Below are 13,264 nucleotides of genomic sequence, written 5' to 3'. Positions count from 1 at the left end.
AAACATGAAACATAAGACCAAAACGATATCATTTTGGTCCAAATCTAATTTTTAATACAAATTTTATTTAAATTAAATTTTAAAAAGCTAAAATAATAAAAATAGAAAAATTAGAGTTAGAACCAGGCGGTGAGGGCTCCATTTCATTGCCACATATGATTGAGAAAATAGTAGGAAAAAAGTCACGTCACCATTTTATGTCAGCCAAGTTAGACGGAGTTAATGAAATGACTTGTTTGCATCAATTTGATAAGTTTCAAAATTTGATTGCACTTTTTATAAGTTTTATGACTTAATTGTATTTTTGTAACAAGTTTTAGAACTTTAAGTGCACTTATCCCTTTCAGTAATTTTGGATCGTGAGCTTCCCATGAGTGTAAGAATCGAGTCAACCAGATATTAAATGAGAGAAAAACCAGCGGTAAAATTTTTTTAAGTTCTGGTTAATATATATTGAAGAAGTTGAATCTTGGGGTCTTTGGGTAATTAATTGGTTTAGGTTATGCCGGAGTTGTCTGAAGAGAACAGGAATCAGGAATCCTTTAATTGCTGCTGTGACGTGGTCTTCTCGGTCGCGAAGGAGTTATACTATTTTGATAATGATGGTGAATCTCAGCCAAGGTATGAGCTGAGGGCGATGGAATGTAGGCTAATGAAAATTAAATATTATTGGATCCCTTTAATTTCGTGAAAAATTTACTATCCAAAAATACTTTTCTCATTATTTGATGTTTGAATCCACGAAGAAAATGAGTTAACAGAAAATCTTTTCATAGTCAATGTAAAATCTACAAAAAAATTTTCATAGTCAACAGAAAATCTATGTTTTAGATTTAGGAAAATGATTTACTATATAGAAATAAAAAATCGTCTTTCAAAATACAACTAGACCCCAATGCTTGGACTTAAGACCCCTGCGCTTGGGCATGAGGACCCATACCTATGCTTGGGTCCTTGGCGGCCGGCCTCAAGTCCATAGTAGCTAGGCTCGATCCCCTTGAGGCCGGGCATTGGACCCTCATGCCCTTGTGCAGGTCCCCATTAGCCGTGCCCTGATACTCGGGTCACTTGCTCAAGTCATTGGCACACCAGGCTAGGGTCCACCGAGGCCATACCCGGTTCCCGATGCCCGTGCTCGAGTTCCCAATAATTGGGGTCGAGAAACCTCGGCTCCCGTGCCTAGTAACTTGTCGCTTGGGCCCGAGGACCCCGGTAGCTAGGCTTGGTCCCTAGCGCTGGAGCTGGAGTCCTTGGCACTTGGGCTCGGGCATAGCGGGCCAAGCCAAGTGTGAGATCTATAAGTTTTTATGCTTGGTAATAATATTTGGGTTATAAAGTTAAGTATTAATTAGCTTTGAGTATTGGATGACAGATGTAATTTCAAGAGGGTAACTAACTTTGCCACATATGGAAAGTGCAAAGGATGATTTTCCACTACCGTAGTTGCTCAGAGCACGATGCTTTAAGATTAAATTGATAGATGTTGACATGTACATTTATTGTGTAGAGTGACAGTGATTAACTTACCGCCATAGTAACTGTTGATGGGGACCAATATGTTCCTAATACGTATTGGATAGTTTTCAAGTTTTAAAATTAGATTTTACTAGCATCTGTTATCTTTCACTGATAATTTTGGTGGGTTCAAAATATTTTTTCTGATTTGCCGGTGATTAGAACGGATGATTTCCTTGTTTATGTATCCGAAATACTGGATATCTTTGTAACATATCAAAATATCGACTTTGAGACCATATAATTAAGCCATTTGTCACTTTCTAATTTGAGCACCTCTCACTCAATTTCAACCTAGTTTTTTTAACCCAATGTTATCATTGCTTTTAAACTTAGTCAAACATTATTATATTTTTGTAAGTCATGTAAGTTTTCCAAGTACATCCCTTCTTGATTGTACGCGTCCTTACGCATCCTCTACAAATAACCAAACTTTAAAAAGAATTCCAACTTGTTCTTGCAAAAAAAAAAAAAAAGGAAGAGATCTTCTTATCACTTTTCTCTTCTATTTTCACTTTCCAATCTCTCAAGTGAAAGCATGGGTCCCACTCTTGTGTTGTTAAAGCTTCAAATTTCACCTTTCAAGAGGGTACAAGGTGGTTAAGGCCTAGGGTTGTCCAAGTCTTTGATCAAGGTGAGTGAAACTCGAGGGACAAAGTTAGAATAATATACTTCGAACTCTTGACTTGGCTGTCCGATGGTTGTTAATTTTAGTTTGAACTTTAATGTCAAGCATGAGAAAATTTTGATGATGATGATGATGATGTGCTAAACGGTTGTGTTCATTTGACTTAAATCGTTGAGTCTCTACATGCATAGGTTGTGATTAATCAACTTCCAGGCTTAGTAGTATGTTAGGTGTTGTGAAACTAAACTTGAAAGTGATATTTTTGTAATTCGACTAAATTATCGATTTACTAGTTAAGTGTTGCTGATTAATCACGTCGTCGATTATTTAAGTTATCGATGTTCATGTTATCGATTATTTGGATTGTTGATGTTCAAGTTGTTTATTATTTTGAGTTGTCGATGTTCACTTGGTCGATTCTTTGGGTCATTGATGTTCACGTTGCTAATTCTCTTAGCTGTTGATCATATAACTTATCAATTTTCATATGAAATTACTAATTTCTGACTATGTTATCACTATTTACATGAGAAAGGCAAAAAGGGAAGTGTTTAACTCTTACTTATGTAAGTGATAAATGGAAAAGGCACGGCGATTATATTTCGGTAATGAATTGCATAAGATTTTGTTATGTACCGGATGTTGATTTTATAGAATGGCTATACAACATATAATAAATGAATGTTGATTTCATTGTTGATATAAGGAAGATCACAAGATTTCAGTATTATTATCTTCACTATTGCTTTATGATTACATATAAATAGTATTATGTTATATTTTCGTCGCTCATACATTAGTGGCGATGATGCCCCATGTGTCGGATTGCCTTCGGAGTTGAGATGTCCATGTGTCAAGATTCCCCAAGAGTGTTTAGGATGTCTCGTGTCATGAGATGTTCCGCGTGTCGAGATGCCTCGGGAGTGTTCGAGATTCATAGTTAGTCGAGATGAATTGCCAATGATAAGTATGATATATTTATATTTACCCATAAGTATTCACATCCGCATATTGATGAACAATTCTGTGGTAGCCTTAGATCTCAATATGATATGTCATCATCTTGTGATAGGAAAGATAGTGCATCCACTTATTCATTAGTCTTTCAAAGTTATTTTGTACTTGTTTGGGGTTATTGTTTTTTGTATGTACCAAGTTAAGTGGTAAGATGATATCTTACTTTAGATTTAGAGACTTCATTTGTTGAGTTTCGACTCACTCCTTTAGTTTTAATGATTTGTAGGATGGTTTCCCACTGCCACTGCTTTTGATGCCTTTGTGTATTTTGATTTTGAATACCAAGATGTGTTCGTACTTGATTCAACAATAATTTATACTAAGTGTAGTTCTATTATATTGATTGACGTAGGGTTGTAAGAGTGGATCCTCTATTGATTCGCCACTTGATACTTCAATATCGATGGGGAGTTCGTTGAACCATTTAAGGGCTTCGATGGTCCCCCTGGTTTCGAGGGCGATGATGTCATGTCTATGGGCGAGGTTGTCTATCTGTAATTTAGTAACATGACTTTGTATTGGCAAGTTTTTGTTGCAGGAGTTTTTGGTGGAGTATCAACCAGACTCGACCTTCTTCCCAGAGCTAATGCGTTGTATTTTGTTTCTTTTGGTACATGTATCAGTACTTTTTTTGTTTGGAAGAGGGAAGATAAAGTAAGAATGAATATGCAAATTATTCAAACTTACGTTTCTCATGCGATGTGTTTATTATGCTTCCGCATACTTAATAATAATAATAATAATAATAATAATAATAATTTTAACAAAAGATCTCATGTCGCGAGTAACGTTCTAGGGCGTTGCACCAAAGTGGCCAACAGCCAAGCCAGGGGCCCAGTTCTCTGTGCAAATGTATGACTTTTTTATTGTATAGTCTCCATTTCTAATAATTAGCATGGAACACATGCCATGTACAAATCTAAATTTCTAAATCTCAACTCGACCAACTTGTAAATACAAATGCCTAGGATGTCCATTGCCTAATGTGCCTTCCCTATCTATTCATTTTATGTGGGGTTAATACAAAAAAAAAAAAAACCCCAAACTGGTACACTTATGACAGATTAATCTTCTGTTATTTTTCATCAAATTTTACCATTAAATTGCTGAGTTTGATGACACGTAGCAATTGACGGATCTATCAGTTTAGGGTTTTACCCCACTGTTTATCAAATGTTTATCAGTTTGTGGTTTTTTGTGGTATTACTCAAATGGGATTTTTTGTGGTCAAAAAATTAGTTTGGAGTAAATTTATCATAGATATATCAATTTGAAATTTATAATGATAAAATTTAATTTTAAGTAAATTTACTATAAATATATTAATTTAAATTTTTTCGTGATATTAATCGTTTTATGTATTGCCTTGCCTTCCACCATGCTTACTTTCATTCTCGTTTAGCTGTCTAATTCAGCCTTTCCTTGTCACTTCACGGGACCTTCTCTAATCCTTCATCGGGTACTATGATTTTATATGATTGACGTTCTGTCTTCGCGGTAGTTTGTCGCATTTGAAACCCAAATTTTGGGTTTTGGCCGGCTAATACATGGTCTAGCAGGTCCTGTTTGACAATTGACATGGTACTTTTTCCATGAAAAGGAATTACAAGTTTTAATTTTGTCATTTCGTAGCACAGTTTACTCTTCCGTGAAATGCCCCACACTTGTCTTCCAAGATTAGTCTACCTGAAAATAAAATTGCATGTCATTTAAGCCGGATTCTTATATCACACCAATAATGCACGCCTCGTTAGGAAATTAAAGTCCTTTCCAAATGATGGAAAACGATTTCCAGTCCATTTTCATAATTCGGCCAAATATCGGAATTTTTTTAAAATTTTCTTAGAAAGCGACCTCTTGGAAAACTTAATAAATTTTTTTTATGAAACAAACAGAGTATAAGTAACATGACTTATGAAATGAAATTTTATACTACTGATGAAATTTAACCTGATTAAGCGAACTTTCCTTCTTGCTAAAACTCTAATCGCGAGAGATTTGATTTTCTCCGAGAAGGGGTTTAAGGCATTGAATGTGGGGCTACATGTATACATTATCCATTTAGCAATTGAACACAGAAAGAATAAGACAGTTACTGCAATGTTTATGTATGTTTTTCTATTGAGTCTGTGATTCATTAGTTTATGCATTTAATCTCCGTTTGTTTCATGAGAAAGTGAATGACTTGAAAAATATTTTCCATAAAAATGATTGCTTGTATCGCTTACATAATGAATGGAAGAAAAATATTTTATTCGTCCACGAAAATATTTAGATATAAATTATTGTCGATAATTAACATTGACTAATAATTTCAAGTGATATACATGATAATTTTAAAAAATATATATATTCCAAATAATTTATTTTTTGGTGAAACAAATGGAGCATTTTTAAAATAGGGTTAATACCATGAAAACCCCAAATTGGTATACCTATGACAAATTTACCAAAAATTAATTTTTTGACCACAAAAAACCCCAATCTAATACACCTGTGACAAATTTACCCTTTCTTAGTTTTATTTAAATTTTACCATCAAATTGCTAAGTTAAATGATACGTGACATTTGACAGGTGTACCTATTTGGGGTTTTACCCCTCCATTTGTTATAGATTTACCAATTTATGATTTTTTGTGGTATTAATCTATTTTAACGGAGGGTAAATTATCACAAGTGTACCGATTTAGGATTTTTGGTGGTCAAAAAATTAGTTTGAAATAAATTTATCACGGGTGTACCAGTTTAAAGGTTTTTGTGGTCAAAATTTAGTTCGAAATAAATTTTTCACGATTGTATCAGTTTAAGATTTTTCGTGATATTAACCTTTTTAAATATGTTATTCAAGAGAGTCGCTTTTGGACAAAACAAAACTAAGAGAGTCAGCTTGTAGGACGCCAATAATCATGGTACGGCCAACCCTAACTTAAAAAAAGAAATGGCCTTGTTCTTTGGGCCAAGAGAAGTCAAGTGGACTTGCCAAGGACAAGGTTGTATATGTTCGGGGTTGAGAGGGATAGAGAGAGACACTCATATATGCTTGGTGTCCAAAAGGGGAAAAAAGTATTCTTTATTCTTCGTTTGGTAAGGTTGATGAAAGACCTTGGAAAGTACAAAATCCTATATATTTCTTCTTATATATAATGGGCATCGAGATTTGGCTATCTAAATAGTCCATTGAACACCTTGGAAATGACAACTCCTGCGATTTTGTGTACCGTGATTGGTTCTGTCCATCACATATGATGATGTGTTGCTAGGCATTTTTTTGTAAGTGATAGTTGACTTTTTGTGGATCAAATGTTGGAAAAAGTCGGATGATATTACTAGGAGATCGTTACATTTTCTAAGAGATGACATAAAAAAAAGAGGAAAACCCACTGAATTCTAATTGGAATTATTGAACCAATAATACCAAGATATCCAAAACTTGAAGTAAAAATAACCATACGCAAGTATATAACCCGGAAAATAAGAAGTTGAATGACAAAATAAAGACTAGAACGCTAGTTCAAGATAAAATGGCCAAATGAAAAACAATATATTTTGAGACTCCATTTGTTTCATAGAAAATGATTGATCCAGAAATTATTTTTCTAAAAATAATTGTTTACATTGCTTACAAAAATGAATAAATAAAAAATATTTTCATTGTCCATGAAAATGTTTAGACATTAATTATTACTGATAATAAAAACTTTTTCATGAACTAATTATTTCAAGTGATACAAATGATTATTTTTCAGAAAATATTTTTCAAATCATTCATTTTCCAAGAACCAAATGCACTCTAAGCTTCATAACTACCCGTCTCCCACGAATTTAAACTTAAGTAATGATATCCGTAGGGTTGAAGCAATGTTTTTCGACAAGTACTTGTTGGCTCCTTTATAATTCCGTACTTATATCATAGTTACTTCATTAATTAACAGTAAATCGCAAAAGTCTCAACATGTTTGGATCTCATTTATTGCAAAACAGCACATTATTCGACTCTGGTATAATCATGCCCTCTCTAGTTGCCTAAATAAAGATGGCTATAGCAAGTGCAGCTCGCTCAAGATCATATCAGATTAATTCCATATCGGTCGCAACCTCATAATTGATTTAGGACGTCAACACTTTTCATTATCTATTTTCGCCGCTTAAAAGTTGATTATAAAGCTCTTTGTGATCACTGAATATTTTCTCTTTGAAAGAAAGCATTGACTTCACAATTTTCTCTACTATGCTATTAATCCCATATTCAACCGCGACATTCACCCGAGAACTTGAACCATCGTCTTCGGCTCTATGTTGACATGTCCGACAAGGTGACAACTATGACCGTGTATCTTAGACGCTCCCATTTCTGTCTTCTTTCAACAATCTTAAATGCAGAATGATCACGACTCGTGGAACCGGATGCCTTCTTTCCTCTTGATCACGAAGGACGGCCTCTCGAGTAATTATATGCGCTGAAAAGTTTCTCCAATATGCTTACAAGCAACTTCCTTTCTGGTGGAAAAGGCTTCAAAGGCAAAAACCATGTAAATGGGAAAGGAGCTTCAAAGGACGTTCTTTCTTTTATCCCATCAATGCTTGAACTTTCACTCCACAACAAGTAAAGGAGTTGTAAAGAACTGATAGGTTTTCGGTGTAAGAGAGAGAAAAGTAGGTCTTTAGCATTTGACCAAATTTCAAAGTTTAGCACACCCTTTATTTCGCAATTTAAACTTTTAGAGCAATTTAGACTGGTCTCGTAGAAATTTCACGTCATGGGACTTTAGCCGATCAATTTACTAATTATCCAAATCGCCACGCCTCTTTGATAGCATTGTATTTACGAAAAAGCCGATTAACTTCTTGAAATTGAACTAGATTAAGTTCCAGCTTCAACATGGTGATGTTTGACTTTTAATCTGATTGACCAGTTAGATCATTTGGAGGTTGAGTAGACAAAGAATACATGTTGGATTCTCTGGTGAAGGTTCTTCTTGTATCAAAGTTTTGCAACAGAGTGTTGCATGCTTTGCCTGTCTTTTGCCGGAAAATTTAATAATTGTCGCACAGTCATTGCACAGCTATAATGAACCTTACCAAGCGAAATCGAGGTACTGAAAAACTAACATCCTTAAAAAAAGAAAAAAAATTTGAATGACAACATTTTCTTATACTAAAAAATGGTTTGAGATGATAGCTCACTCTAGGCAAATATCAGATAAACTAAATCTACCAGGCCAAGCCAATTACATTGAAATATGTCGGACTCTGTTAAAATCATGTCTCGATTTTTAGCCCAAATAGGAAAGTTTCCTAATTTAAGTAGGTTTCCTGTTTTGAATACGTTATCTAAATTGAATTATTTCTTAGTTGGAGAAGGTTTCCTAAAAAGAGATTTCCTAATTTGGATCCAATTCTTGCCTGTAAATAATAATGTGATGTTATTTGTGAAGAGCATCAAAGATGAGTTTCTACTAGTGAATTACACTATGAAGATATCCTAGTGTTTGAAGCCAAGAAATTCTTGTGGTAAGAATTTGTGTATAATTCTTTCGTGAGATTGAGAGATTATTTCGTGAGAAATTGTGGGGTTAAACATTGCGTGAGTTATTGGGTATAATTAGGGATTGGGAAATACTTAGAGTGTTTGAGTGACTCGAGTATGATTGTAATCTCCGTTGTATCGTTTGATCTATAGTGGAGTTTCATGCTGCTCTCACCGTGGACGTAGGTCATTATGACTGAACCACGTAAATCTGATGTCCAATTTATTTCCTTTTATTCCGTCAATTTTACTGTTCGATCGCTTGGTTTTTGCAACAGACTTGCACCGAGCCCCACTAAATAACACAAGTCTCCATGCATTTTTTTTACTGTGATTGATTATGTTCATCGCGTCATCCAAAGGGTAAGTCCATAAAGAGACTTCCTCCCTTGTCATATGTACATGGCAGGCACACTATCACTTGGTAAGAGTCTATTATTCACATTATTATTCTTATGAATTGTATCCTTGTCTTTGTGACAATTCTCATTTTCCCTCCATTCCTTCACTATGTTTACATTTTGGTTCATACTTCAACAGTGTCAACCATGCTTTGTGCTCGAACGATCGAACTTGAAACTATCAGTCATCTCAATTGATCTTGCCTAAGCGCGTTCGAGAGGTTCGCAAACTTTAGTTAATAAGACGATTCTAGCATGACCGATATGCGGGATTTGCGGTATCAATAATTTCCTCTGTTACCAATAATTAATTGCTTGAACCACCCGCCTGGGTGGCGCTGCTGGAGCGCGCACTCTTCCCTCGCAAAAGGTTGGGTATTCGAATCCCGGGCGCCGCAGGGTAACTTAACCGGTGGCACGTGTGTGGTGGCTAGCACGTGTCGCCCCCAGGGTTTACTCCCCGGCTGTCGGCCGTACGGGGGTTCCCTGGGTTACCAAAAAAAAAATAATAATAATAATTAATTGCTTGATATTTCAACCATTTATCATTTACAGCATGCCTGCTTGCTTCCTGAGAAGACCTAAGTGAAAGCTAAATACACATTATTCCTTAGGTGCATTATTTCTAGAAAAGAAGATATTCCTAGATTTCCTTCCCTTCCATGTACAAACGATTTTGGCACTGCATGCCGAGTTGGCCTAGAAAGACTGGTTTAGGGTTGGCCGTGTTAGGGTTTCTGTGTGCGAGCAGTTCATTCAAGCCAAAACTCTTATTCTATAGGATGGAACCGGATTAATTTATTCAAGTCATGTTCTGCGAATCAGATATGATATTGATATACGCATCGTCACGCATATGATCCCCCCCACCACATTTAATAAGTGCATCTTATAAAATTCTCACTCAAATGTCCAAACTTACTAGCCTTAGCTGAAATGAATTCTTTGCTTAGGCTTCTTGATGGCTAAATATACTCACCAATTAATCAAATACCAATTTATTATAGATATGTCAAACTTACAGTCTGGATTCATGAAATAAAATGTTCAACCACCCTAGAAGCTCGCCGATAATCATGAAGTCAGCCAGTCTCTAGGGCTGGCTTCGTTCCTTTTGATATGCAAGGGTTGGGTCGTGGAGAGTTGGTATGGATCTTCAGCTTAAGAACTCGAATTTCAAAAAATGAACAAGTATAAAAAGATTGAAGGGTTGGTGAAGAGGTCAGTCAAGCATTGCCATCTTCTGATCATTGTCATTTGATGTAAATTCAAGAAATTGATTTGCTTACTTAGTAAAGATTTTCTGCTTTCGTGGGTTATTTAATGAATTGTGAAAACATCATGGCAAGTTATTGACTAATGCATCCTTCACTCCTAATTCCGCAAAAGTCGTCTCTGCACGATGCTTATAGCCATTAATTAAGGTCCCATGTCATCGTCACCTGTAAGAATGAGAAAAACGCATTGAAACTAAGAAGCCCTAATCGTGAAGGAATTATGTATTAAATGTCGTTCTATGATCGATTCACCAAAACAATGAAGCAAATGAATTACTATGTTTATGCTTTATATCGGTCATTGTTGCGTACTGCGTTACTCTATGCGACGTTGCACAAAACATCGCCACTTGACATCTATACTTGAATAATATTTTTGATGTTGTGTTCCGATCGATGAATAATTGAACTTCAACTAACTTGATTTGTCACTGTGCCAAGGAAAAAAGGGTTGCTATCAGTTGATTGTCATCTTCTCTAGTCTTGGAGCTATCCTATGATCGAGTACAATGGGGTCTTTGGCTAGAGATATCAGGTTGTCATTAATCATCGTAGTTAATTGCGCGATAATCTCCATATGATTACGGGTCCAAGAAGGTAACCTAATCCCTTATGTTATGGATGACTGAGAACCTAACTTTCTGGTTAATTGAAAGCTAAGTCACTAAATAAATGGCAGAAAGGAAATTGCAACACATATGTATGTCAATAAGGTGTCTAGCAAGCTATAGTCTATGGCACTTGAAGTCTATAACACGGCAAGATCGTTTTCAGCAAGATCCCTTCAAATTTGATAAGCCTGGTTTTTCAGCAACAAGTGGAACGGTTCAATTTGATTGATAGACCTTGAACCGGTCAAAGCATTGACAATTGCGAGCTTTTGAAAGCTAAGATTAAGATCGACTGTTTTTTGGTATTTTTGGCTTGAAATTTTCTTCTCTTCTTTATTGTATAGTGAACAAAAGAAGGAAAGCAAACCTATTTTCTAGGGTTTACATTGATTAAAAACAAATGCTCTCGCCAAATGATCGGAAAAACAGATCTGTGAGAATATTACAAAATGTTGAGCACTTGGAGATTTTTACGGGTCAAGTCTTGGGTCAATCAACATTTTCTCCATATATATCTAGAATAATGAGAATAATAAAGAAAGAAACATGTAAGGAGTCCTAGATAGGATATTGGCATCAATAATAACCATGGAAAGTATTATAATCTTATAGTTTATGTCAAATGACAGTGCTAACTATAAAATTTCGTGGGATTTTTATCAACCGTGTTAAAAGTTTAAACTGTCAAACGAAAATGAGAATATAGTACATGCACACTAACTTGTACTAGCGGAAAAAAGAATAGTAAAATCAGACGATATATTCACTTAAAATCAATCATACGACGAACCCTACTTGAAGTTAAAACAAATACCAATCTTATTATGACGAAAGATGAATTTTTTTGCACTATATTTAAGAAATCACAATTAAAAAAAAGAGATCAGTACATTGCGATCGACATGAGTTGGGCCATTCATTCTTACATTATCAATATCACAATAAATCTACATTGCTTGATCTTGTAAAGTTGCTTGCACTCTTTGCACGCAAAGTGCTTGTCGTTGATGCTCAGCTGCATATGTTTCGCGCGGAACAAGTTAAATTATAATAGGGTCTCCTTCTTGATCCTTGAGTCATGAAAAAGATACTTAGGCTGCGCATGACAACTTGCCAAACAGTGTTTGATTATGTTTTTTTGTTTCCAGAATCAGTTTGGGAACAGAAATGCGTTTGTTTAATTTTTTGATTCTGGGCACAATTTTGTCAAAAATTGTTCCCAGAATCAGCTTTCAAGAATAAAAAAAAATAGCTTCTTGATTCTGGGAACAATTTTGAGAATCAATTTTGTTTTCTTCTTCCTTTTTTTGGTTTTTAATGTAGCTTCTAATGTCCGGCCCGAGGACCGCCCTCGCCGGATCTGACGAGTATAAAATAGTTTAATAAAAAATATTATTAAAATAAAAAATATTTTACCGGCCATGGCCGGCGACCAGGCCATGGCCAAAAAAAGAAAAAAATATATTTTTAATAAAAATATTTTAATAAAAAATATTATTAATAAAAAAAATATTTTACCTGCCATGGCCAGTGACCAGGCCATGGTAAAAAAAGAAAAAATATATATTTTTAATAAAAATATTTTAATAAAAAATATTATTAATAAAAAAAAAATTTACCGGCCATGGCCAAAAAAATAAAAATGTATATTTTTAATAAAAAATATTATTAATAAAAAAATATTTTACAGGCCATGGCCGGCGATTAGGCCATAGCCAAAAAAAAAGAAAAAAAATATATTTTTAATAAAAATATTTTACCGGCCATGGCCAGCGACCAGGCCATGGCCAAAAAAAATAAAAATGTATATTTTTAATAAAAATATTTTAATAAAAAATATTATTAATAAAAAAATATTTTACAGGCCATGGCCGGCGATCAGGCCATGGCCAAAAAAAAGAAAAAAATATATTTTTAATAAAAAAATATTATTAATAAAAAAATATTTTACAGGCCATGGCCGGCGATCAGGCCATGGCCAAAAAAAAGAAAATAAATATATTTTTAATAAAAAATATTATTAATAAAAAAATATTTTACCGGCCATGGCCAAAAAAATAAAAATATATATTTTTAATAAAAATATTTTAATAAAAATTATATATTAATAAAAAAAATATTTTACTGGTCATGGCCGGCGACCAGGCCATGGCCAAAAAAAAGAAAAAAATACTTTTAATAAAAATATTATTAATAAAAAAATATTTTACCGGTCATGGCCGGCGAGCAGGCCATGGCCAAGAAGGAGGAAAAGAAAAAAAGAAAAGAAAAAAAAGAAAGAATTATT

The sequence above is a fragment of the Syzygium oleosum genome, unplaced genomic scaffold (genome assembly GCF_021117445.2).
Source record: "Syzygium oleosum isolate NSW1041296 unplaced genomic scaffold, Sole_v2.1 Sole_v2.16, whole genome shotgun sequence".
Lineage (NCBI taxonomy): Eukaryota > Viridiplantae > Streptophyta > Magnoliopsida > Myrtales > Myrtaceae > Syzygium > Syzygium oleosum.
This window is presented reverse-complemented; position numbering follows the sequence as displayed.